The 27,304-nt window shown below is 44.3% G+C and overlaps 1 protein-coding gene across 9 annotated transcripts in view; it reads left to right on the top strand.

The window, feature by feature from the left end:
• Positions 1–2,101: 2,101 nt before the first annotated feature.
• Positions 2,102–27,304, top strand: part of St3gal6 (ST3 beta-galactoside alpha-2,3-sialyltransferase 6) — a 60,477-nt gene continuing 35,274 nt past the window's right edge. For 3 of the 9 annotated variants that reach the window (XM_015989821.3, XM_006996473.4, XM_076549073.1), the window contains exons 1-2: positions 2,865–3,006; positions 20,610–20,777. The gene's annotated coding sequence lies outside the window, so the exon portion shown is untranslated. Of the gene's footprint in view, positions 2,577–2,722; positions 3,007–3,746; positions 3,803–18,306; positions 18,401–20,609; positions 20,778–27,304 lie in introns of those variants that run through there. The other 6 variants (XM_076549076.1, XM_076549075.1, XM_006996474.4 and 3 more) reach the window with 6 other exon arrangements.

Here is a 27,304-nt window from a genome sequence, read left to right as displayed (position 1 = left end):
ACAGAAGAGCCTTCCTCTAGACTGTGCATGTGGACACTCTGGGGAAGTATAGGGAGACTGGCTTCTCCCCATTACTGGATATGCAAAGGTAAACATGAAGCAGGATAATTTTCTTTTAAATGGACTGCATCATTCACAAAATACAAGACTAACTAATAGGACCAGCCCTATATGCCTAAGTATTATGACCCCTTAGGTCTCTGAAAGGCCTGACATATCCCCAGGATTCTTTCAATCTGATGACTGATTCCTCCTACCTTATTAGAATACATCTACAAAAAGGCAAAAATCAAATATATTTACATTTTGAACCCCCCCCCCCAAAAAAAGCCACCAAAAGCATTGAAAGCTAGCAACCTAACAAGCTTGGTTTAATCCTTTATTATCTTTCATAAGAACTCAAAATATCTTCATAAGAGCAACCGAGTACCTATACAATAACATCTTCAATTTGTAAGAATGAGTATTATACAGATCAAAACTTTCCATATAGAACTTACATGCCTTAAAATGAAAATAGATTTTGTTTGGCCTCTAAGTGCTTGCATTTGAATCCCAGCTCCCACGTCTTCATTTCTAGCCATAGACAATTCTGGCTTGCACGGAGGAGCTGGGCAACCATGAATGGTAGCTGACTCATGGTGGCTTGTGACTGGTAGCTCTATGTTATTTTAAAGGTCTACATTTTACTTCTTGAATTGATGGTTTTGTGGTATGAGAGGGGGAACACAGTGCCTAGAATTCCTTCCACCCTTGTGTTTTAATCTTCCTAATAAGCATTATAAAATTTGTATCGTTTCACTTCCCAGCTAATCAAAAAGGAAGCATGTGGGGGGGGTGGGGGGGGAGCCACTTGGCTAAGGTCACAGAGCAGGCCACGGGGAAAGGCAGCATTCCAGGGTGGGTGAGCAGGTTATCTCCAATCTTCGCAGAACATGAAAAGTCACGGAGGTCACCTAAAAGCCACCAGAGGCCTCTTCCCTTAGCCTATTGCTTTGCAGATTAAAAAAGTCTAGGTGTATGGTGCTGGAGAGATGGATTGGTGGTTAAGAGTGCGCTCTGCTCTTCCAGAGGTCCTGAGTTCAAGTCCCAGAAACTACATGGTGGCTCACAAAAAAAAGTCTCGGAGAATAGTGCATGCATGTAATATCAGCACTTAGAAGAATGAGGCAGGGGGATTACCCTGAGTCTCAGGCCAGCCTGGGTTACACAGCAAGATAAAAAAGACCCTTATATAACAGCAACAACAAAATAAAAACAAAATGGAGGAGAATCTAGGAATGTGCCTCTCCACCCCACCACTACACAAATGGGTATCCAAGTACTCCAGAGTCTGAAGAAAGGGGATCTAGAGTTCCATACCAGTCTAGATTACATAGGGAGGTGCTGTCGAACACCAATCAAACAAACAAAACCTGGGGGATCAGGAGGAATAAAGCAAAATTCAGGTTTAATTTTGAAGATCACGAAGACGAGCACATAGAAGAACTCGGCAGAAACTAAAAGTGTGTGGTAATTCTCCAGAACATTTATCCAGATAGACAAATTCCAGGAATCTTTTTGACTACCCTGGTGTCCCAAGAGCCAAGCTTATAATTACAAAATGTATGTGAGTTATGTCAAAGGCAATTTGTAGAAAGGTCAGAGAATATGAGCGATCTGAACACTTTCCATGTTTTGATTGGAAGAACAGCAAGTGGTACTTCCTAGGGCTGTCAGTATAATTAAGACAAACACCAGAAGGTCCATCACAGCCGACAGACTTTGTTACAGGACTTGGCACATTGTCAGCTTTGAATAACACTCAACTCCTTTCCTCCCAGTCTGTAGCTCTTCTCTCCTGAGGGTCATTTGATTGCATGTGATTACTTGACCAGAGCCCAAAGGCCAGAGCTGTGAGTTGAATGCTGAACAATAAACTATTCGACCAACACTGAAATTTTAAAAAGCATTCAGAGCTATGCAAGTATGAGGTCATTATTAACACAGACTTTTTCCTAGGGAGAGCTACAGAAAGAGAAGGGAGGAAGGGAGGAACGAAGGAGGGAAGGAAGGAAGGAAGGAAGGAAGGAAGGAAGGAAGGAAGGAAGGAAGGAAGGAAGGAAGGAAGGAAGGAAGGAAGGGTGGAGGGAGCCTTCATTCTTACTGAGCTAACAGCTCGTTTAAAGATACAAAATGTACTAAATGTCTCCGGCTACTCCCTGTAACACTAACACTTTTGTCTTTGAAGACCAGAGCCTGCAAATTGTGTAGCTTTGTGAACACTCCTCCCTTTCTGCTAGGGACCAAAATGCCCGCTGTGTCTGATGTCACAGACAGTCCAGGCAGCGACCAAACTCTGCTGATTTCTGCCTCCAGTAAGCACCAAGGAGGAGAATCAATCCCTCACAGCCTCCCGCTTTTACTCCCCGCAGCTTTCCAAACAAACCGGGGCGGGATGGGAGTGTCTTCTTGGCTCTGGAAATCAATCCTCCTACCTTGTCCTGAAGCTACCCGCCGCCCTTCCCGGGCCCTCCCTTCGCAGTGATTTTCCTGTCCTGGACTCCGGGCAAGACCGAGCGGACCCCGCCCTAAAGGTAGGAGCCCGGTCCCGCGGCTGCCGCCCGGAGGGTCTCAGAGCCCTCCGCCAGTCTCCGCGCTGCACTTTCGGCGCGAACTTGGGGGCGGCGGCCACGGTGCATCGGGCGCCAGCGACAAGGAGGAGCTTCCAGCGGCGTCGCACGCAGCCGCCGGGGACGCGGGGCCGGGCGCCGCGGACAGTGAGGGGACCGGCGGTCGTGTCGGACTCCCGGAGACGCAGCGCCCTGCTCTGCTCCCCCGGGGCCACCTCTAGGGAGAAGGGATCGTGTCCGTGCCACCTCGCTTAGGCTTCCGCTTGCCCCGGGCTTCGGGGACCCGATGCGACAGGCTCCACGGGACGGAGGGCAGCGCGCTGCGGAGAGCGGAGAGCCCCGGCCGTGGAGTCCCGCACATGCCTCTGCCGTCACCGCGCCCGGGCCTCGGCGGGTAACTCTCTGCGACTGGCGGCGCTGCCGGTTTGCTTGGCTGGGGGTGCGGGGAGACTGCGTTCCACATCCAGCTCGGGGGTTTAGGGGTGCTGTCCAAGACAGTCCGCTTCTGCAACCTCTGAGGAGTAGGGAAGGGGACTCTGTGCGCTCTCAGTCCCCTGCGAGCCCTTGGAGAGGTGCGGAAGCCATAGGGCCCTGAGACCCTCCCAGCCAACCCGGTGTGCGGGGTGGCGGGCCGGGAGCTCTCCCGCAGTGTCCTGGAGCTGCTAGGAAGGACCTCCGGCGAGTAGCGCCCAGAGGGGCATGGGGACCCGCCTCTCCTTGATCTCCCCCGAGTCTGTGCGCTGGGAGGCCGACCCGGGTGCATGGTTCCTCGCTCACCATTGTTTGTGAAAGGGTCTGGAAGCGAGGAGGGGCGAGGGAGCCTGGAAGGTTCTCCTCATTTCCCACACAAAGTTTCCCGAGAAATCCTCCTTGCCACGTTAAAACTAAACCTAGCCAAACACCGGGGCAGTTTGTTTGGCGCAAAGGGCTAAGCTGAGAAAACTGCTGTTGGGGCTGCCGTGAAATTTTTAAGATAAGGGAGAAGAAACGTGTTATTTTGCGGTCGTTGCCTCGGGAGCTCCCGTGGGCTTCAGCTCCCTTCTTGTGCACTGTTATTTTGGCTTAAAAGAAAATCTGTTAAAAAAAAAAAAGCGAATTCTAGAAACTAAAGAAACTCGAAGCGCCTTCTTTTAGGATCTTCAGAGGAAGCCAGGAGAAGGACAGGCTGGGGTGAAGAATTTTGTTTAAAGGTAATGTTTAAAATTGTAGGTGGGGTGGGGTGGGAAGGACGTAGTAGATGCTAGCCTATCAGAAACCACACAGCTTCTAAATTCTGAAGTCAAAATTATTTTTCAGAGGGCCACCTTAGTACCATGATTAGTGGGCGGTTTAGAATCGCAGATCCGTGTTGGCTCCAGTGCCCCATCCTGCTGACCTTCAGGCCTAAGTAACACTTCCTGAGATATCCATGGCCGCTTCTATTAGGCTTCCCTGACTGTTTGACTTTCCGGGTCTTCAGACCTAGTTTTCCCTTCCAGCTTCTGACTGTGGAACTATCTTTTTATTTACACGCTGTTGTTAAACATTTGAGAGGACCTGATCAAAATGCCTAGTTATTTTTCATCAGAAAGCAAGGTGATTTGATGTTTGTTAATTGGTTCCTGTTGCCTCCTCTTCATGTTACCAAGGAATTAGTTCCTGTTGCCTCCTTTTCATGTTACCAAGGATTGCTTTTCAAACCAAGATCAGGAAAAGAACAAACAAAAAATCCCCCTTAGTTAGTTTGACTTTGAATAAGGCTATCTGTTTCAGAGGCTCCTTAGATAATGGCAATTTTGGATCAAGGGAACTTTTGTAGGAAATATTTGTGTGAGTCTGACTTGTTTTTCCAAGCTGCCTCTAAGGCTAATGTAGAAAGGGCAGAGTGGTCATTCATTGCTTAGTAGCCCTTTCCTTGAAAAATGTTCTTGCCCAGTCCCTGCCTGAACGTCACTTTCAGATCCCACTGTGTCTTGATGTAGAAGTCAACTAAATGGCACTGTAATTGTGAAAACATTTCAGGAGACTGATGGCAGGTGCCCCATTTTTTCCCCCTATCCCAAATCAATACAAAAAGAATGTAAGAATCAGGAAGAGTACATGGGCCTGACAGAAGAATGCAACCAGAATGCATCAGTCTGTCTTTTGCAAAACAGTAATTCTCAAGTTTCCCATTGCAGAACTCAGTGGCAGAGGACGGAATTCCACAGCCCCTTCCTTCTGTTAGAGATATTTCCGTGTTCCACATTGTGAAGCACAGATGAATAATGTCCTGCCTCCTACACTCCCCAATAAGCATTGTCAGCTCACCACACAGATTCCAGATGGCTTTCAGGGAAATTATGAGTCTTTACAGGATTGGGGACATCCCTTTAACCTGCAGCTAGATAATGTCCGTGGAAGAGGGGATGGCAGCATGGAGTGTGTATGGAGCACCCAACTTTGGTCCCTGGTGTGCTCTTCCAGGTCATGTCATGTAATTTTCCCAGCAATATTGAGACAAAGACTTTAGCTCCCCTTTAAAGTTTAAAACAAGAAGACTTCTTTAAGTTGAGCTGCAATGAATCCTGTGAGTTTGTCTCTGCCCATTTTATGTCTATGAAACCTTACAAATGACACAGCATGCATTCTTCACCAATTCTTCCATTCTTTGTTTACATCTTCACACACACACACACATACATTCACACACACACACACACACACACACACACACACACACACACACACACTCACTCACACACTACTTAGAGCTTGATCTGGTTGGTGGGTCCTTCCTAATTAGCACCCCAGAGAGGCTGGAGAGATGGTTTGCATGCTTTGGTGCCCTTTGCATTGGACACTCTCAGATTTTCACTTTGTGTCTGTAGTCTGTAGAGTTTTAATGTACCCGTGGATACACTGTATCTGGCTAATCTAGGCAGTCAGCTCTCTCCAGTGGGTTATATTCTAAACTTCTTTGCTTCCAAAAAAATACAGTTTTATGGAGGCTCCTCCTTCCCTTCAAAGGCCGGCTGTGTCTTGCCTGTCAGCAGTATTTCAGAGTCCCATTCTCATCTGTCACGATAAAAGGAAGCTTTCTCTTATGTACTCCTACTACCTTGGGTAATAGCATACTCCACAGTTCGGAGTTAGCTCTTATGACTTGAAAATGTGTTGGAGAGAGAGACATAACTCAACGGGTAAAAGTGCTTCCTGTCAAGTCTGAGATCAATTGTGGGGACCTATGTGGTGGAAAGAAAGAACGGATCCCAAAAGATGTATAATGTCATGGAGCAAGTTTGGCATGTGGGACACAGGGCATTGTATGTGTCAGTTCTTACTGGTTATCCATCAGCCCGTGAGAAAGAGTGTTGACTGGCTTTTCATGAATGGCAGGAACTCTTTCTCCTGATGGTGACACTTCCTATTGCAATCACCTCAGACACAATCAAGAACTCCACTCTTGTTCCCTCAGGCTAAGGAAGGCTGAGATTCTGGGAGAGAATTTATGAGGGTGAGAATAAGGAGCCAGAAGATCTGTTTTCTCCCATTTAGGAATTTCTCTTCTTGGCCACCAAAGTGGGAATTGATAGGCTATCTCTCCTTGCCACACTTTTGGATCAGATGCCAGAGGATTTCCTTTCGTGGGGAGTTGGGAAAAAGTGGGAGGAAATAAACCAGCTCTTAGGAAGTTTTCCTTATCATAAATACTGAAAAACAGAGTGGAAAGGTCCTAGTCTCTCCCATTCTTTCTTCTTCTCATATATGTGGACATATGTATACATATGACATCACTTTTAGTAGCATGTAAATATTTTGGAGACCGTCTAATCATTGATGTGCTCTTTATTTCATTGAGAATGGAAGGATTTTTTAAAAAAAATATGGTGAGAAATAATGAGATGAGATGCACGAAGGCTAGGTATTTCCCCAAAGCTGAGGGTCATTCTTGCCTTCTAGGTTGGGAAGTAGGCTTGCAGTTGGTGTGAGGAGGAAGGCAGCTGCCGTAGGAGGTGAGGCAACAGACGAAGGTAGTTTCTGGTGAATCTCTGCTGCCTTGTTGCACAGTCATTCGTAAGGCAGAGTTTTCTTCATGTACAATAAATATAACTTGGTATGTTGTTGTAGAATACTGTCTTAAGGTGTGTGACTTTTGTTTATGTTGCATTTGTTTAGCTCTGACCCCCCAGATAATAATAATAATAATAATAATAATAATAATAATAATAATAAGCCTCTGTGTGTGTTTACTTGGGAGCTAGGTGGTAGGCCCCCCAAAAGAGCCAAAAAAACCAAACAACAACAATATGTACTGTGTAACAAGAGGTGTTCTTGGAGGATGGAGGGATGTATAGTGTAGTGTCAGACAAAACAAAAACCCCTTGTTCTTACAGATCTTCATGAGAATCAGAGTCACTAGCAAAGGTGGAGGGTAAATGAAAGGCGTATTTCATACGGGATGGCCGTTGTAAGGGTGATGCCCTGTGCAGGTGAGATGGAGCGGGTGGAGGAGAGCAGCCACCCTCTCTGACGTGATCCTATTGGATGCGATGTGACTGAGGGAAGAGCCAGTCAAGCGGAGAGCAGAAGGAAGGCGATCCCAGGTAGAGGAAAGAAACAGCAACTAAAAAGGCTCAGAGAGGCGTGGATTTGGAGTGTTTGGGAGAGGAAACGTCAGCGTGGGGAGAGATGCTGGATAACATGTAGCCCCGGGAGAGGGCCGAGAGTGGTGAGGGAGATAGGGTTCAAGACACAGGAGGCTGGCAGATTTTATGGAGCCATCAAACTTGGCAAAGGGGCTGGGAAGAAAGTTGCTGGAGGTACTTAAGTGGAGTTGGCCTTTACCCGGTGAACACTAACCACTCCCCCACCCCACCCCCACTGCACAGACTTGCAGCCTCAGGTGGCTGACTCACTGGCAGTCACCGAGTTTCCCTGTCATCCCAGCCCAGGGCACAGGCATATGTGTGTACACAGGGGCCGGACACCGAGAACTCGCCCTGTATTCATCACAGCCTCTCAAAGAGACTCACATCCTTGCTTTGTAATGATTTCTCAGCTGTTCTCAGGATTGAATATCCCATGTCTCTGTGAAGCTTTTTTTTTTTTTTTTTTTGGTTTTTCGAGACAGGGTTTCTCTGTGTAGCTTTGCACCTTTCCTGGAACTCACTTGGTAGCCCAGGCTGGCCTTGAACTCACAGAGATCCGCCTGCCTCTGCCTCCCAAGTGCTGGGATTAAAGGCGTGCGCCGCCACCACCGCCTGGCCTGTGAAGCTTTTAGATTGGCGGGTAGCATCTAAACCCACATACCACAAATTAATTATCTATTTAAATTAAGTCACAGCTGAAAACAATTAGCAAAACAGCTGCTGCTGAGCAGGGCAGTATTCTAAATAATCCGAAGGCCTTGGCCTCCCTGAATTTATTTCTTATCCTCTGTCTGTCATCTGGGTTCTTTGTACAGAAGTCTTGTCTCTTTGTCATGGGAATGTATTATCTGTGGCAGTTTCTCCTCCATCCTTCTCTAGACATGATCTTGGAAATGTGAGACTACTGCAAAGATCTGGGATTTACTATTTCTGATAAAAATAGTGCAGGTTTATCAGAAATGCTCAGATGTTCTGTAAATTTTCAATTATCCTTTGTCTCTCTCGACCTGCATACCACTCACTGGGAAAGACTGGCCTGGTTTTTAGAGAGAAAATTGCTTTTGAGGTTCTTTGATATGTTCATTTCTCATTACCTATCCACTAGTAACTTTCATTTGGCTTTTAAAAAAACTTTTAATGATTTATTTTTATGTACATTGTATTTTGCCTGTCTGTGTGTCTGTGTGAGGGTGTAAGGCCTCCTGGAACTGGAGCTACAGACAGTTGTGAGCTGCCATGTGGGTACTGGGAATTGAACCCGGGACTTCTGGAAGAGCAGCCAATGCTCGTAAGCACTGAGCCATCTCACCAGCCCCCTACTTTTGGCGTTTTGATTCCATTTCTCCCCTTTTGAAATGGGGTCTTGCTAGGTAGTTCAGGACTTCTGACCTTCCCATGTCAGCTTCTCAACTACATGTGGTCTTACGTGCTCAACTTTGTATTCTTGTTCTCTCGATGGACAAGTGGCATGAAATCTAGAACTGGCTCCTGTGTGAGAGGACAGCACTGGTGTCTCGCGGTTTTCACCTCAGCATCTTCTTTTCCTGGCATTGTGTTCAACATAAAGAGGTAGCAAACAGTTGACAGACAACACAGCTGTTAGGGTGCTTTATGTTGCTGTGATAAACACTGTGACCGGAATCAGCACGAGAAGGAAAAGGATTCATTTGCCTTATAAGCGACAGTCCACCCTGGAGGGAAAACTCAAAGCAGGAGCTTGAAACAGAAACTATGAAGGAATAGTACTTACTGGCTTCTTCCCTTGGCTTGCTCAGGTACCTGCTCAAACAGCCCAGGCCCACCTGCCCAAGGATGACACCTCCCACAGTGGGCAGGACCTTCCCACATCAATCAGCAATTGATGCCCCACCGATATACCCACAGGCCTAACTGATGGTGGCAAGTCCTCAACTGAGATGTCCTCTTCCTGGGTGTGTCAAGTTGATGACCAAAATTAGCCATCACCCACCTCGTGCTTACATCAGTGGTTAATCTTAATCTATTAGCTCAGTTATAAAGCTGTCACAACCAGCATTCATCCTGGTAGTTATTGTGGTTCCCAGCGTGTTATTTGAAACGTTCCTCCCACTAGAGAAAACAGGTTTATTCCCATGAATTTGTTCATGCTAGTTGAAACTAAGCTGTGGCATGGTGGTTGTACTTGTTTCTCACCCCTTGAGTTTGTGAGGCTGAGGCAGGAGGATCAAGAATTTGAGGACAGTCTGAGGGTACATAAGAGAGTTGTCTTTGAAAAAAAAATATCAAACTAGATCAGAACCAAAAACCAAATGACAAAGAAAAACACCCAAGACTGCAGGGAAAAATAAGTTTTCTTTTTCTGGAAAATTGCAATGTATTTATGCTGGAAGGGGTGGATATGTAGATGCCTGTGGGTGAGTGTTCTTACACTTGTTTTCATGTGCAGCAAACTGTCAGTACAGTTTCATAATCCCCAATTGACGGTGACTGGTGTCGGGTTACTCAGGTTTGTGGCTGCATTAATGAGGCATGTAAGTGTGCCATCAACATGAATAGCAGTTAATGGACCTTTGAGGAAGAAGACATCTTAGCTGGGCCTGGTGACTCAGGTCTGCCACCTCAGGCCTATCATCACAGCTGCTCTGGAGGCTGAGACAAGAAAGCTGGAAAGTTCGAGGCCAGAATGGACAAATTAGTAAGCCCATGTTTCAAAATTTGGGTCACATAACATGTATGAAGGGGAAAAAAAAGCTTACAAATATTGTATTTATAGTTTCATGCATTTTTTTTTTCCTAAGCAATTTCAGACTACAAGTTCATTACTTTTTAAGTTTCAACTGCCTATTCTGGTGTTTCCTAGATACTTATTTGGCATTTACCTAGTGTGAGACATATTTAGTGCCCCGGGGCATAAATAACTCTTTATCAGAACTGACAGGGCTGGGTGAATTGCTAGAGAGTGGGGCAAGAGATGGGTGGGAATGGGGGGGACTAGGAGTGGGTTCAGGAGAAAGTTGTAGAATAAGGAAAATCATAGATTAACTAACCCCTGTTTATGGATGACTGACTCTATTTAAATATTGAAAAATAGCTAGGGATGTTACCCAGTGGTATTTTCCCAGCATGCACAAGGCATGGAGTTCAGCCCTTGTACCACACACACAGAAACAAACACACTAGAAGATAAAGTTATGCCACGTGGTGGTGGTGGTGGTGGTGGTGGTGGTGGTGGTGGTGGTGGTGGTGGTGGTGCATGCCTTTAATCCCAGCACTCTGGAGGCAGAGGCAGGCAGACCTCAGAGTGAGTTCCAGGACAGTCAGAGCTACACAGAGAAACCCTGTTTCAAAAATCGAAAATAAATAAATATAAAAATGAAATAAATAAAAGAAATGAGCATCATAATCTGGGCATTCAAGTGGTATGAGTAGGTGTTTAGCTGTTTTTTAATAGGAATTAATTTATATTTTAATGGAGTATGATAATTTTAAATTTTCTGTAGTAAATGGATTTTATAACAGACAGTACCATCAAGTAGCTTGATATTTGGGGTGAAGAGTCCAGGTAAACATCAAAGGACTTAGTTTTACTGTATTTCAGCCATCTTACAAATGAGTTCATTTTTTTTTTTTTAAATAAATAGGATATTAGAGGTTGTCATTCTGTCTGAACATAGAGCATACATGTTTGCAGACTTTGACTGTTTTGAAGGACAGAGCTTGCCTACTTACTACAAAAGCCCATTTTATAATTTTGTGGGTAGGGCTCTTTGATATTCTAAAGAATCATATTCTTAGGCCAGGTGGTGGTAGTGAACATCTTTAATCCCAGCATTAGGGAAGCAGAGGCATGTGGATCTCTAAGTTCAAGGCCAGCCTGGTCTACAGAATAATTCCAGGATAGCTAAGACTGCACAGAGAAACCCTGTCTTGAAAAAAAAATCATATTTTTATAAAACTTCTGCCCAAACATTCTACCTATAAACACTAGTATTCCAGTACACAAAACATTCATATAACATTTCTTCAGCATGGTTTTCTCTAGGGAGTTTTTAAACTTCTCTGCTCAAAAGTCTGAAAATCTACTGCCTTTTAAAATGCACTGCATCATGTTGTTAACTTTCTTCCCAGTGTTTCCACAGAGCTCCGAGTGCCTCAGCTGGGTCTGTGTGCTGACACTGAGGGCCACGGCTTCTGCTTCCCACTCTCCCATCTAAACCAGATTATAAGGTTTTCTCAGATTCCAGTCTCATGGCCTATTACCTCCTGACTGAATAAGTTGCCTAACTTCTCTGAGCCTTCCTTTCCTTACCGATCAGTGGATTGGAAGTGATGGCCATGGCATAATCGTTATAATGACTGAAGCGAAAACATGAACAATTCACAATAGTTTCTGCCACATATTCAACATCATTGCCAATGTTATCTGCTGCTGTTAGTCTTACAACTTCATTCTTTTTGTGTTTGTTTTGAGACAGGGTCTCTCTATGTAGCCATTGTCCTGGAGCTCACCCTGTAGACCAGGCGATCCTAGAACTCACAGAGATCCACCTCTGCCTCCTGACTTGCTGGGGTTAAGGTGTAAGCCACCACTGCCCAGATTTATAACTTCATTCTTATATCTGTCATTGCATTATCTCGGATAGTTAAACTTATCTTCCTCCAGAAAGTCTTTCAGGCTGACCGTACAAAGTGATGCTTTTTTTTTTTTGTCTTGTCTGTTTCTTAGGGACTGACTTTAGTCTGGACTATATGATGTAAATATTATGCTGCTTTAGTTATTCATCGGTGTATAACATCACATATGTGCACATATATTTTGTACTGTGCATTGTACTGCTCTGAAGGAACTCATGACAAGATGTGTGCGTGTGTGGATGTGTGTGAACACATACATGACTTCCATGGACTGGGGGAAAGAAAATGTTCATTGAACAGGGCTATGTGTTTCTCACAGTTAACTAAAGTCAAATAATATAGTCTACTCATTAGATACATTTAAAAGTTTAGTATCTTTAGTTGGAGTGTTTTATGGCTTAAAAATATGGTTATCTACTCACTCCCGTCCCCCAAATATATATGTGGTTATTCAGTAGTCATGGTAGCATACCCATGTAATCCTAGCACGTGAGCGGTGGAGGCAAGGGGATCAGGAATTCAAGTCTAATCTCAGCTTGAGCTCTTTAGTGAGTTTGAGGCCAGCCTGGCTTATGTGATACTTTGCCTCAAAATACACACACACACACACACACACACACACACACACACACACACACACACATCCACACACCTATATGCACGTGCACACACATACACACACACATATACACACATATGCACACAGAAATACACATAGAGAGCTATAGTTATCCCTGTTTTTAACATGGCTTTAGGTGTACTTTCTTAGGCCCTTCTGTATCTTGAGCCAAATTTGGGGTATCAGCAGATAAGGAAGTCCTCTTTAAGGAGAATTCCAGAAGGAAGCTTGGTGGGACGTAGGAGGGTGGGGACAGCATTTCAGAAACATTATTAGAGCAGAACATTCAAAGTCAAGCACCTCCAGATACGAGACGTTGGAGGCTGTGAGAGTCAGCTGGTTCAAAATTAAAGCCCGGGGCCAATATGTTTATTTAAATTTCCCCTTAAGGCTATGCACTTAGGGACACAGCTCAATATAGGCAGTTTATAATAGGCAAATTCTGTGTCTTGTTCTAAACTTGGATCTGGGCTTGATCTATGGCATCTAATAGCTTCCTTTTAACTGCTGTTCTTATAAGAAAATGATTGAAATGCTAATATTGGCCCCACATTGGGAGTTTCAAAGATAGAAATGTTATTTATTACTTGTAATTTCTGAGGTGTAGGAGTCTAAATGCAGTGTGATAGAGACATCCAATGGGAATCCATCAATAGCTTTCCTGAAAATATATGCTTTGAAACTTGTGCTACTAAGAGCTTATTTTATGTAATAGAAGCTGTGTGAATCTCTCTACAGCTTCCTTTTGTATAATTATATTTTTCATAATTTATATGGAAATTTTGGTCCATTATACTTGATATGTATTTGTTAGCATTGCAGTTAACTTTTGGCTTCCTTTCTCTCCCTTGAACTGATGAACCATTTGTCACTCACTGTTTAGTGACGCTGAATGTCTGCATTATATTTAATTCTCGGAAACCTTACCTACTGCCCAGATCTGATGTTACCAATGTTACCTACTGTTGCCTAGTTGCATTTCATTCTGGTGGTTTGCTTCCTTGGAAATTAGGCCGTAGGACCCAACACATTCTAACCTTAAGAACTTAAAACCCTAGGGAAGAAATAGATGTGGAAGGAAGAACATTGGCAGTTACTTGAGCTGTAATTAGCCTGGAGATGGAATGTAAGGGGGAGGTCTACGAGGAGGATAGGAAAATAGAAAGCAGATATCTCAGCACATTGCCAGCACTGTGCAGGGCAGAGTGTACCCTTATGAGTATGTGCTTATCAAACAGATAAGTGTAATTATCATTCTTGGGTTTGCTTATTGAACTTGCCAGTTTGCTGGTTCAAACAGAAAGAGTTTTGGGCATTAATATTCTTTTTTTTTTTTTTTAAAAAATTGTTTTTGTTTTTGTTTTTGTTTTTCAAGACAGGGTTTCTCTGTGTTGCCTGGTTGTCCTGGAACTCACTTTGTAGACCAGGCTGGCCTTCAACTCACAGAGATAGCCTGCCTCTGCCTCCCAAGTGCTGGGACCAAAGGCGTGCGCCACCACTGCCTGGCTTTATAGTATTCTTATAAGCAGATTGCATTGCATTTCCAGTCACACCTGCCTCCTGGGAGCTGTTCCTCTCAGGTGAACTGATCACTCGGGCGGATGTCTAAACCATCTGTCTGTAGGGAGAGTCCCAGTTATGTGACTCTGGGTGAAATTTCAACTGGGTTGGCAAGACCCCTATGTCTTGGACAGTATTATTTTCTTCAACATTTTATGGAGATATATTAGATGTATAGAGGACTACACAACCCATGTGAGTAAATCTTGATAAATTCCGTCACTGTAAACAGACCCAGGTCAGCTGCCTTGGATGAAGCTAAAGAATGTTCCTGACTTCAGGAGGGCACCACCTGCTCCTAATCAGTCACTTCTCCTTTCCTCATATGTGACCGTGACGTGGACTTTCATCATGGTTGGTAGCATTTTGGCTGCCTCTCTTTATCACTGCTGTTGTGGACTCTGAAGACTCCATGGTGCTGTGAGGGCCTGACCTCCCTGGAAGCTGTTATATGTCAGCCCTAACACTCTGACCAGGGATGTGGCCTTATTCGGAAATAGGGTTGAATCTGATGTAATTAAGATGAGGTCATACCAGAATAGGATGGGCTCTTAAAACAATGAACTGGTGTAAGGTCTGAGGCCCGGTGGAAACACGAGGTGAAGGTAGAGCGATGTATTTATTAGCTCAATCAGAATGCTCAAGATTGATAGCAAAGCACGCAGAGCCAGAGATGAGGATCGGTTCCACAACTCTCAGAGGGAACATGGGCCTGCCAACACACCTTCCTTTTGACTTCTAGACTTCAGAACTGTGTGAGAAAGCATTTATCTATTCCTTTAAGTCCCCCACGCATCGCCATTTCCATTCCTGAAGCCCTGGACATTGGTCCAGAGAGTCTACAGGATACTGGTCCAGAGAGTCTACAGGACACTGGTCCAGAGGGTCTGCAGGACACTGGTCCAGAGGGTCTGCAGGACACTGGTCCAGAGAGTCTACAGGACACTGGTCCAGAGGGTCTGCAGGACACTGGTCCAGAGGGTCTGCAGGACACTGGTCCAGAGGGTCTGCAGGACACTGGTCCAGAGGGTCTGCAGGACACTGGTCCAGAGGGTCTGAAGGACACTGGTACAGAAGGTTTGCAGGACACTGGTCCAGAGGGTCTGCAGGACATTGGTATAAGAGGGTCTGCAGGACACTGGTCCAGAGGGTCTGCAGGACACTGGTCCAGAGGGTCTGCAGGACACTGGTCCAGAGGGTCTGCAGGACACTGGTCCAGAGGGCCTGCGGGGGGCTGATGCTCTGCCTCTCTTTGGGTGTCACTGGTATTCACCTGGTTCTGGGGCTCAGGTTTGCCTCCCTGGGTAGTCAGAGGCAGCCTCTGCCTCAGTTCCCTTTGAGCTGACTCCCAGGGTTGCTCTCTGGCCCCTTGTTTCTCCCTGCCTTAAAGAGCCTTACTGGATGTCAGGGTTCAGTAACCTCACGTGACTCTGCCTTCTCCCTTCTCAGCCTTTCAAGAGCACTTTCAAGGGCCCACTTGATTTCCCGATTAAGATCCGGACTGAACCTTGAACACCAGTGCTTCTACCTTTCATCTGGCTCTCTCTGAACAGGTCTTTCCCCAGACCCAGGCTGAAGCTATATTGTGGGTGCAGTTTTCCCATTTCTCTGCTCCACAGTAATCTTTGAAAGGGGCGGGAGGAAGCAAATCGGCAGGCTGCTTTTTAAAATGAAGGCCCTCTTTTGCGAATTATGTGGTGTCTTGTGAATCTACACTTCATTCTGCTGAACTCGGGCATATTAAAGAACAGTTTTCTTTTGAGAAAATAAAACCTTCCCCTCAAAAGATTAGATTCGCTTTAGCAAGGGACCGTGGTGCAGAGGTCTGCAAGAGACTGCAGAGCTTAGAGGAGTTTTGTTTTGTTTTGTTTTGTTTTTCCCCCAGCGAAGATTGGTTTCCAACTGCCTTACTACTTAATCTAGTTTTTATTTGGGGCTAAGTTTCTAGTGTGATCACAAGGAAGGTACTGTTTTGAAATCCCCAGGGCGGGTCCAGAGACACGGCCCAGTTCCTGAGCCCTGTGCCGGTGGCCTGGTTTCCAGGCCTAGGGACTCCGCTGGCAGCAATTCTGTGACATGCTCTGAGCATGGGCTGTCTTTTAGTCTCCAAGGATGTCCTCAGCCTAGAGAAGAGATGCACCGTCTGGTCTGGCTTTCCCTTCCTTTCTGTGCTGTTAGTAACTACGGGAACATCTTGAGGGCACCTGAAAACACAACCATAAAACTTCGGGGAGTTTAGGAAATGTTCATTTTGTCTTCCGGTTCTTGTGTCATTTTGTAGTCCGTTGAGTGTCTCTCAACTTCTAGTTCTTGGCATTTATACCTGGAGAAAAGGGAGGGGGTTTTAGGCTACTCGTATCTTCCAGACAATATATAAATATCCATATTTATTTATTATAATGTAAATTATAAGGCAGCAAACCTTGAATGAGCAGCTAAGAGGTCAAGAGCAGAACAAAAGGGTCTGTTTATGTTTGGGTTAACTGTGTTTAAATGTGTAACTGGGGCTTTGCCTGACAGGTGGCCTTGATTGCAGCTCAGCCCTTGCATCCTGAGATTCTGTGGTACCTGATAGATGGGCAGTAAATCTAGGATGGAGGGGTAGGTATACAGGTGGCAGCGGGGGACAGATATGTCACTGCTCCCTTCATCCGCCCAGTTTTCTCACTACAGTACTAATGGGATTTCAGGTGAGTTAGCCTGGTGGTCTCCTGAAGGCTGGGAGGGTTTTCTTCAGCCCAGGAGGATTTCTTGGGCTGCAGCCAGGAACTAAGAGGCACGATCTTGCCTTGCCTATGGAATGTGCTAAAGCATTTTTGTAGCTGTTTGCGAAAGCGGAACCACATAGCTGAATTCCGTGGAGACTCCGGTGTGCTGGCTTTACTTCTTGAATTGGAAACAGAAATTTCTTTTTTATTCCCACCTTGGGAATGATGTGTGATCAAACCACCCCAAAGAGAAATGCACTTCTTTTGGAAACTATGGACATTGAGTAAATCATTATACATATTTTGAAATATCTAATGCTTGAGGATGGGTTTTTTCTTTTTTTTAACATGTTTATAAAAATAATGTTGAAAGTGCAGGAATCCCATAGAGGAGTCTTACTATATTTGTAGCTCTAACTTCAGTTTACCCATTACAGTATACCCTGTTCTAATATCCCTGAGCTAAAAATGCAGCAATTGAAAATAGATTTCCTTCTGCCCTGTTAGTTCTGGTGACTGCTCTCAGGCTGCTGTTGGAATGGTCACAGGTGCTTGTCCTTCTGTCTGGAATGTTCTTCCTTCCTAGCCTGTGTCATGTGATCCACCCTCATCTTTCAGAAACTGTTTCCTGCCTTTCCCTGCCTGGATCAATTCCGATAGTTCCCAACCATAATTTAATAAAGGTTCATGAATGGCTGGCTGATGTATGTCTCTGAGGCATTGTATCCCTGGTGGCCAGAACAATGTCTGGCATTGAGTAGACCTTGGGAATTTCTTTACTGAGTATCAACGACATCCCTTGAGAGGTGAAAACAATGCTCTTAAGTTGTTTTTACCAAATACTGAATTTTAGTCAACACGCTTTGCTATAAGGATTGTTAGTCTACTGACATTAGGAAGTAAATATAAAATGTATGGTTTCATAAAAAGACATAACTAATGGTTTATTTGTAATAAATACATAGTACCCCAAATTAAGACCCACCTCTCATTTGTAACTCAGTTTAGGAGATCATCTAATGGGGTGCACATGCTGTCACGTGTTTGCCCTGAAATGCAGGACGATTTCTAACACTGGGATCTTAAGGTTTGATTTCTGTTTCCTCTTAGCTTGATTTCCTTTCTTTATTTTAAAAGTAGCTAAAGCGGCCAAGAGGGAGGATATAGCAGAGAAGAGATGGGAGGGACAGAATGATCTAGGCTCATTCAGAAAAAAAAAAGGGGGGGGGCTTCTGTCAATCAGATGCTGTTGTAACTTCAGGAAGGCAACACAAGAGGTGTTTGTTTGTTTGTTTGTTTGTCCTTTCTTTGCCCCGTACTCGGGCCTCACACATGCCAGTCAAGCACTTCCCTAGCGAGCTCTCTCCCCAGCTCCGCTTGTTTCTGTGGAAACAGGATCTTACTGGTGGCCCAGGCTGGCTAGCCTTGTTGTTCTGTGTCAGCTGCTAGAGTAGCGGGGACTACAGACCTGCAGGTCTGGCTTGGTCCTTGTTGATTGTGGTATTATCTTCCCCGGGAGAGAAACTATAAAGAATGCTTACAGCTGGAGAAAGGGCTACATTTGGATCTGTCTATTTTTCCAGGGAAGGTTTTATATAAGGTGAAGAACTGATTGAAAGCCCCAGTTTACTACACGAGTTGGGGAGCAGAACAAATTATGACCAATCGGTGATCCAGGTGGGTGTTAGGTGACATGCCAGGGCTCGGAAAAGAACAGGAAGCCACAGGAGGACTACAATTTGTGGCCTTGAATACAATTTGCATTTCCTTTTGCAGATACTCAATTTTATAGACATCATTGGGAAGAATTATTTTAGAGCCTTCTTTTTCACATTCTTTGTTACCATACACTAATAAATTATTGGTTGTGGTTACTTTCAAAGCTCAGGGTGAGAGCACCCCCCCCCCTTTTTTTTTTAATAGAAGTGAACCACATCTTTGCAGTTGTGTATAATCACTACTCAAGATGTGACTGTAAGGTTCTCAAAATAGCTTGATGTCACACTTTTTCTGGAACTTGGTATGTCCTCATAAAACCTGTTAACCTGTTATTAACCATCTGCCCCCAAATGGGGGGTGGAAAGGACTTTTGATGTGTGTGTTTAAAAAGACAGCACAGGACTGCATTTGGGAAACATTGGTTCTTGTTCATGCTCCATCTTTGCTACACAAAGTGTGGGGCCATGGACTAGTGACATTGGAATCACCTGGGAGTCTGCTGGGGCGGGGGGAGAGGGGGAGATGAGGTTTTGCCTCAGACCTGCAAAATCAGAATTGGCATGCCCAACTGATGCCAATGGTTTTTAAGTGCTGCTCTGCAAATCCCACCAAGTAGTCTGGGGAGGAGAGTATGTATCTTTAGTAACAAGTGACTCACTAGCCCATGATGAAACCTGCTATTATCTTTAGGTAGCCTAAATCTTAGGAAATTCCCCCGAGGAAGGAGCTCAGACCTAGCTCTGTAAATAGATTTCAAACCACACAGTTCTTCTTCATGAAGATCCTTCAGACATGAGACTGGGCTCTTTCTTCTCCCAAATTAATTTTCTCTGAGTGTACCTATATCTCCATCTCCCAACTGGTTTTGGTGTGACATTGTTGGCCATTTCCTTATGATCTATTCAGACTAAATGACCTTAAAGAACCTTTCCAACATTAGAATCAGGGTTCTTTATAATTCATAATTCTTGAAGTTCAAAGTTATGCCTCACTGAACTTTGTCGTTATATGCAAGAGTGGCCATCCGAAGCACCACTTCTGCATTCTAAAAGGGCCAACCTCTTGGTGCTTCAAAATAGAAATATGTATAGTATGTAAAAATAGTATTTTTATCTTTTTCTACAAGTGAAAATTAAAAAAAAAATCCTCCTGCATGGCTCAGAGTGTCCCCTGGTTTATGGTCCCCGGCAGTCTGGTCACGCGTGTTTGTCTAGACACACACTCCACTCACCATGGTGAGCTCAACTTTGCAGTCCATTTTTGATGGACTCTGTCTTTGCCTGGCACTCAGTGATTTTATAATCGGCATAATTATTGGCCTAGACTTCACAAATAAAAGCCAACCCTGTTTTAGTTTTTGTATACCCATTTTCTAAGAATTTCACGTATTTATTTTCCCCAAATACCTTTAACAGAAGTGAGCATGAGGTTTTGGTTGGTTGGTTGGTTAGTCTTTGTTCCAGTGAACCTCATGTAAGGGAAGCTGTATGAGGAACCGTCTCAAAATTTCTTCTCGGCCTTTTTCCTTCTCTTTGTAGGAAGTGGCCCGCGGCACATCTGACACGGGCTGCTGGCTGTGCTTGTACTGTGTTCATGTTGCTGTCTCGATCATTCCCGCTTCTGTCCTTCCCAATCCCTCTCCATCCTCTTTTCCTCCCCTCTTAACCTCCTAAGGCTTTGAGAGCTGTAGCTCTTCCCCTCCCTTCTGCATTTAACAGTAAAGCTCTCCCTCCCTCCCTCCTCCTCCTCCTTTCTCTCTCTCTCTCTCTCTCTCTCTCTCTCTCTCTCTCTCTCTCTCTCTCTCTCTCTCTCTCTCTGTTGTTAGAGAACCCCCCCAAAAAAGTCAGACAGTTGTTTCTTTCACTTCCAGCTTGCTTTGGATTCATGGAGCTGAATACAGTATTTTTCAAAGCGATTGAGCTGGATCCTTTGGAAAATCAGTCTGGAAGGACAGAAATCTAACATGGGGCTGGCTTGGCTGTTGGGTTTCTGTGTTTGTTTTGTTTAGGTTTTGTGTTTGGTAATCTCATCATCCCATAAAGCAGCTTTTAGGAAATCATAGATGATCTGACTGAAACAGTGTTCTTATTATATTTGTTAATGGCCTCGGCTTCTGGCAGCTTGCCGTTCTCTAAATGTGCCGTCTCCATGCTGTGTTTCGTTTCAGCACTTGCGAGGGAAGCAGCAGCTTACCCCCGTCATCTTGGATTATTTCCAGTACCAAGACCTCCACATGTCAGCAGTAGACTCCTGATGAGTTCCATCCTCCTCCATCTCTCCTCACTACGTTTTTCAGAAAGAGAGGGCCTTCGGGAAACACACCCTTAAAGTGCAGGTCAGTGGAGGCCACACAGCCTCGTCTCGGGTTCCTTAGATGTGGATTTCAGCACTGGAAATGTGGAGTTCCTCGCAGGTGGTGTGAACGTGTTTGTTTCCAGCTGCATGCTGTTTTTCTTCCTTTCGGGTTCTGCAGGTGGCCAGGAAGCCCAGGAGACATGAACCAATCAGTTCCTCTTCAGCCTGTCCACAAGGCGGGCTACGGAGCCTGGGAAGCTTATACGTATATATAATTTTTTTTTTTGACAAATTTCATACACTAATTCATCATTTGTTCTGAGAAAGCTTTAAAGTAAAAAATACCCACCAGGAACCAGCTACTTAAAAGCAAACAAACAAACCCCCATGAGCTCCTGCAAATTTGTTACAGTACAGCCTTTTAAGCCATTTATTATGTTTTGTCTCTGTGTGTCTCTGAGACCTGAGCTCCATTGTGCATGCTTGTGTGCCAACACGCATGCTGTGGCGTGTGTGTGGAGGCCAGCGGACCAGTTGCGGGAGTCAGTTCTCTCCTCATAGACCAAACTCTGCTTGTCAGCCTGTGCGGAAAGTACCTTTCCCCACTAAGTCAGGGGTTCTCAACCTTCCTAATGCTGTGACCCTTTAATGCAGTTCCTCATGCTGTGGTGACCTCCAGCCATAAAATTATGTCGTTGCTCCATCATAACTGGAATGTTGCTGCTGTTACAAATCGCAGTGTAAATATCTGATAGGCACACGGGTTGAACCACTGCACTAGGCCATCTTGCTGTCTTATGGAACTCTTTTTGGACGGGACACATCTTAATTGAGAGTATTATGCTTTAGCTGTAGTGGGTAGCCATTCCAGCTTGGATCTGGAAGTTCTCTGCCCAGAGAGAGCGCTCGCCCCTCCAGCTCTTGGGTTTCCAGCACCTCCCCTCGCCCCGCCTCGTAGGCGTGACAGTTGCCAGAGTCTCAAAGGGGGTTGGAACTTCCAGATCCAAGCTGGAATGGCTACCCACTACATTTAGCGGCATTGGAACTTAGTCTTTGAGAATTTATTGAGTTCCTGTTTAGTAATCCTGAGATTATTCGTGGTGTTTTATAGCCCACCACAACCCCAGGATACCCCGGGGTCACTAACTAGACTTGAGCAACACTGCACTATAGTGAACCTAGACTTGGATGGTCAGATGAGATCCTCAGTTTCTTCCTGCTCTTGATGGGATCTGGCCTGTAATCTTGAGTGTGCCTTTCTTGTCAGTCTTTCCATTTTCTGGTATCAAGGAGACGGGATAATTTTGAGAGTCCTTATGATAACAAACATCATGGATTCAAGTTCCGGCCCCACTGCCGACCTTGTGGGTGTCCTTGGCTGAGTTTTACTCTTCCTGAGTAGTTTCTCCGTCTGTATGAAAAGGATGACAAAGTAAACGCCCGTTCTAGAGGCTGCCTCTGGTGACTAAGAGATTTCTACATAGAGAACATCCAGAACAGTTTTGCCAGACAAGTGTTTGGTAAATTTTAGCTATTTGTTGTCATCTGCTGCTCAGTGTGCTGATTGGGTTTTGTCCACTTGGCAGGCTGGGCTTGTTTGGGAAGAGGAAACCTCAGATGAGAACATGCCTCCCTTTGTGGGCCGGTCCAGCCCACTGTGGGCTGTGCTGTGTGTGGGGAAGGTGTATTTAGAGTTCTGTGGGAAAGCCATGGGGAGCGAGCCAGTGAGCAGCGTTTCTCCATGGCCCCTGCTTCAGTCCCTGCCCCCAGGTTCCTTCCCAGACTTCCTTTGGTGATGGATCGTAATCTGTGATGTGAAATAATCCTGAAAGGAAACGCCGCAGGGTTTAATCGGTGTTTGCCTTTGGCCATCTCAGCAAATAGAAAGCAGGCTACTGCATGCTGTGTGTTTATTCCTTTGTATCTGCTGGCTGCTGGAGAGCTTAGATGATTTCAGTCTTCACCTTCTTAAACGTGTTGAGTCACGGTGTTTGCTTCCACATCTAGACCACGAAAGCTGACCCTTTCTCAACGCCATAAGAGATCCTAGTAAAGATGAACCTATTTACCAGCTCACAGTATTTGTAAAGTTCTTGATTCTACTTATTATTTTTAGACAAATTTGAAGCAAGGCAGGGTGGTAGACACCAGTAATTCCGGCAATTGGTAAGTGGAGGCAGAAGGCACAGCCAGCCTAGCTACATAGAGTGAGCTTGTCGGACAGCTGGCCATGGGATACCTGTTTCAAGAAGAAATGGAAACATTTGAAATGCTGATTGTTAATTGGGATTTGCTTGATTTTTATTATTTCTCAGTATCTGTGTAGTTTTATTATGAAAATCGTAAGAAGGTATAGTTTCCCTAGCAGGAGGATGGTTTAATTTTGAATTTGGCCAAAGAATTACCAGTACTGTTTGGAATGCCTTTTAATTTTACATTCAGAAGCACATGATTAAGGAAGACTTCCTGCCAGTTGATACTTAGAAATGTCAAAGTCAGTGTACAGACATAATCGTTGCTGTGGTAACAGAAATTGCATTTTTGAAGCTATTATTAGCATTTCTGTACAATCTTTACCTTTTGTGTTTTCAAGAAGATAGTTTTGAATAAAGACTTGGTGTATGGCCAGTTTCACTAATTCTAAAAGAAAAATTAAAATAAGATTTAAAAAGTTATTACAATCTGACAGATGCTTAAATTACATTTATTACTTGTAACACTTCTGCTACATCGCATCATTATTCCCCATTTTGCAGAGGAAAATGAGACAAAGAAACTAGGCAAATTCCAGGGTCTTTTGAGTAGTCAGGAATTGCTGGGACTCAGCTCTAAGGGGTGTAACTGCCAAACAGGCAATCTTAACACCCAATTCTGTTGTGGCCTACAAACTGTAAATTGCATGAAGAAAATGATGAGAAGTAAATGGAAGGGCTAAATTATATAGACGTCCAGAATTCTGGGCTCAGTGATGTTATGTGCCTGTGGTTAGCCAGCCAGTGAAAGTTTTACTGTGGGTCCATGACAGATGGGGACTGACTGCCCTTTGAGAGCCTAATGCCAGTCCTAACATGTGGGCTGGTTTAAAGGGAAGATTAGAGATCATTACGAGTAGCTGAGTGAGACATACTGAGAATGAGGATTTGGGAAACAAGATTAAGATAGCAGCCTGGGAGCCTGAATGTGGATGAAGAGAGGTGGAAGTGGAGATCTGCAAGCGTAGGCTCTTACACCATCACCCAGAGGGAGGTGGGAGAGATATTTAACACCTTAGAGATCAGAGAGAATGGGACAAATGAAAGACCAGTGATGTCAGCAGTATCATTTCATTCCCTATTGATCTGCTTATTCATGGAATAAGTAAGGACTATTGTGCCTTCACCATGGGACAGGAATGGTGCCAAGGGGTGAGGTTTTAATCCACCTAAAAATGCTCTGGTGTACCCAGGCTCTGTTACTTAAACACTTTTGACAGGTTTTCAAGTTTCTTTTCTTTTCTCTTTCTCTCTTTCTCTCTCTCTCTCTTTCTTTCTTTCTTTCTTTTTTTTTTTTTTTTTAACAATCTTGGCTACTCTGCTGTAGGTTAGTACGTAAGGCCTCTTTCTGTCTAAGTGTCCTAAATTTTTGATCCCTTTCTAGTGCTAAGATTGTAATTTCTGGATCCAAGTTGTAAATAACAGTAACTGGAAATATTGTTAGTGTTTGAATGGTGATTCATTTGGTCTTTTAAAAAGACCTTTAAATTACACTTATTTCTATTTGTTTTTATTTATTTATTTACTTACTTATTTGGTGTGTGTGTGTGTGTGTGTGTGTGTGTGTGTGTGTGTGTGTGTGTGAATGAGAGAGAGAGAGAGAGAGAGAGAGAGAGAGAGAGAGAGAGAGATGGCCAAAGGACCACTTATGGAAGTTGGTTCTCTCCTTTGACCATGTGGGTCCTGGGGGTTGGACTCAGGTTCAGGAGAGGTTCTACATAATTCTTCCTCAGAACATGAGTAGTGTCATGGGAAGGCGGTAGCAGGTAGGGATTAAACTAGCAGTTCTGTAGGAACAACCGTGTCTGGTGAATCTACAAATAAACCATAGACATTCCCTACTGTGGGGAGTGGATCTTTTCTTCAATCCTTCTTATCCTCAAAGGGTATTTGATTTGTTTCTTCAGGGAAAATTCTATTTATTTGTCATTTTTGAGAGATGCCCAAAGGCTGAAGCATGGGAGTTGGAAGGAACTTCTGAAACCTCAAAACCCCTAGTTTGCATGAGGCCTTGACCCTCTTGGTGGGGTCCTGTGACTTCCAGTAGGGCTTTGTAAGCATGCATCAACCAGGCATCTTTGAAAGTCCCTATTCTGACTCAGAGGATCAGTCAGGGCAAGAGTGTGTATTTCCATTGCCTTCCTGTGCATGCCTACTTCTGGGCCATATTTGAGTACCAGAAAAATTAGATATTTTTCCTTTACAGATAACCAGAATAATTTTTGACTTTGTGTAGCTTAACATCCATACCACACTGTATAGCACAAATTGTTAGAAGGTCTTATGAATAAAAACAAACCCGGAGCCAGGTATTGGGGTGAACGCTGAAAGATCAGAGAAACAGAACAAGCTACAGCCAACCTCACCTCGCCAATTCCTCAGTTGATCTTGTTTCCTCAGACTGGAAGCCTCTGAATCCTCATCTGACTGGATCTCAGCTGAACTGCTGCTATAAGCTAAAAGCTTAAAAAGGTTCTAGTTCCTGGTCCTCACGCCTTATATACCTTTCTGCTTCCTGCCATTACTTCCTGGGATTAAAGGTGTGAGTCACCATGCCTGGCTGTTTCCAATGTTGCTTTGAACTCACAGAGATCCAGACAGATCTATGTCTTCTGAATGTTAGGATTAAAGGTATGGGCTACCACTGCCTAAACCTATGTTTAATATAGTGGCTGTTCTGTTCTCTGACCACCAGATAAGTTTATTGGGGTGCACAGTATATCAACCACAGTATTGAGTGCTGTTCTCCATATCCTGGGGTACATATGCGTTATATTTAATTATATGTACATAATCAATATATTATCATTAATACATTTAGAACTTCTTTTGTTCAGTGGTTTTTGTGTTATTCAATAGCATCAGTAACAGCTCCCCCCCCCCATTTTAACCAACTGAAGCAAATATGTCATTTAAAAATAGGTATCAGATGCAATGTAAAGTTTTCATATAAAGTTGAAAATATTTACTATACTATGCGTGATTTCCATTACTGTGATAAAGTACTGACCAAAACAAACATGGGGAGGAAAGGCTTTCTTTGGCTTATAGGTTCAGTCAGTCACTGAAGGAAGCCAAGCGAGGAAATCAAGGCAGGACCCGTAGTTTCAGGAACTGAAGAGACCATGGAGGAACACTGTTTACTGGCTTGCTCAGCATGGGCTTGTTCAGCTCTGAGAGCTTATTTTTCTGCAACCCAGGCCCGCTAGGTCCGAAGTGGTACCACCTTCAGTGGGCTGGGCCCTCCCACAATTAGTCCTCAATCAAGAAGATTCAGTACAGACCCACCCACAGGACAATCCAGTGGGGGCGTTTTCTCAGCTGAGGTTCTCTCTACCCAAGCGACTAGCTTGTGCCAAGTTGACATAAAACTATCCAGCACACAACTTGCTCAGCTTGGTTTCTTATAGAATCCGGAGCCACAGTGAGCTGGGCCCTTCTCTACCCAGTCATCAATCAAGCAAATGCCTCACAGACATCCCCAGAGGCCACTCTGATGAAGGTAATTCTTCAGTTGAGGCTCCTTCTTCATAGGTGACCCTAGTTTGTGTCAAGCTGACAAAAACTAGCTAGCACTTATACTGTCTGTGAAAACATAGTTCCACCCCAAAAGCTGTATTTGAATGTCCATTGCAGTTTATTTACAGTACACGAAAATCTGCAAAGAGATCGAAGTCTTCTTTCCAGGGAAATAAGTCAATTCCTGTACACCTGGCCACAGAGGAATATACCTAGCAATATAAACTCTGGGTACCAGCAGCAACAATGAATGTGCTCTTAAAGCATTGTAACAACATAAGTAAGATACACCCTGTGTGGCTGCGTCTCTATGAAGTTATAGAGGCAACCAAACAATAGTGATGTCATCAGGTCGCATGGATCCAGAAGAAGGAGGGGCAGGGAGCTAGCTGCAGAGAGGACAAAGGGAATTTGGGCTTGATGGAAACATTTGGTACCCTCACAGGGATGATTGTTACAGGATTGTCTACGTTCTCCATACCTCGTCCAATTGTACAATTGAACTGATGAAATTACTATACAGAATTTTTATTACAATAAGGCTAATTTTTAAAATTGAACACAGTCATTACACATTTATATTATTAAATACTTTTTGCAGCTCATCTTTTCCCAATAGAATATTAAAATAGAAAAATAGGCCAGGCTATTGCTAACGATGGCTCATGCCAACAATCCCAGCACATAAGAGGTGGACACAAGAGAATCTGGAGTTCAAATTTAGCTTCTGCTATAGTAGTGAGTTGGAGGCAGCCTGGGCTATATGAAACCCGAGAGAGAGAGAGAGAGAGAGAGA

Source organism: Peromyscus maniculatus, chromosome 12 (assembly GCF_049852395.1).
Source record: "Peromyscus maniculatus bairdii isolate BWxNUB_F1_BW_parent chromosome 12, HU_Pman_BW_mat_3.1, whole genome shotgun sequence".
Classification (NCBI taxonomy): Eukaryota; Metazoa; Chordata; class Mammalia; order Rodentia; family Cricetidae; genus Peromyscus; species Peromyscus maniculatus.
The sequence above is the reverse complement of the archived record's forward strand: the minus strand, read 5'-3'. Positions and strand labels throughout refer to the sequence as shown.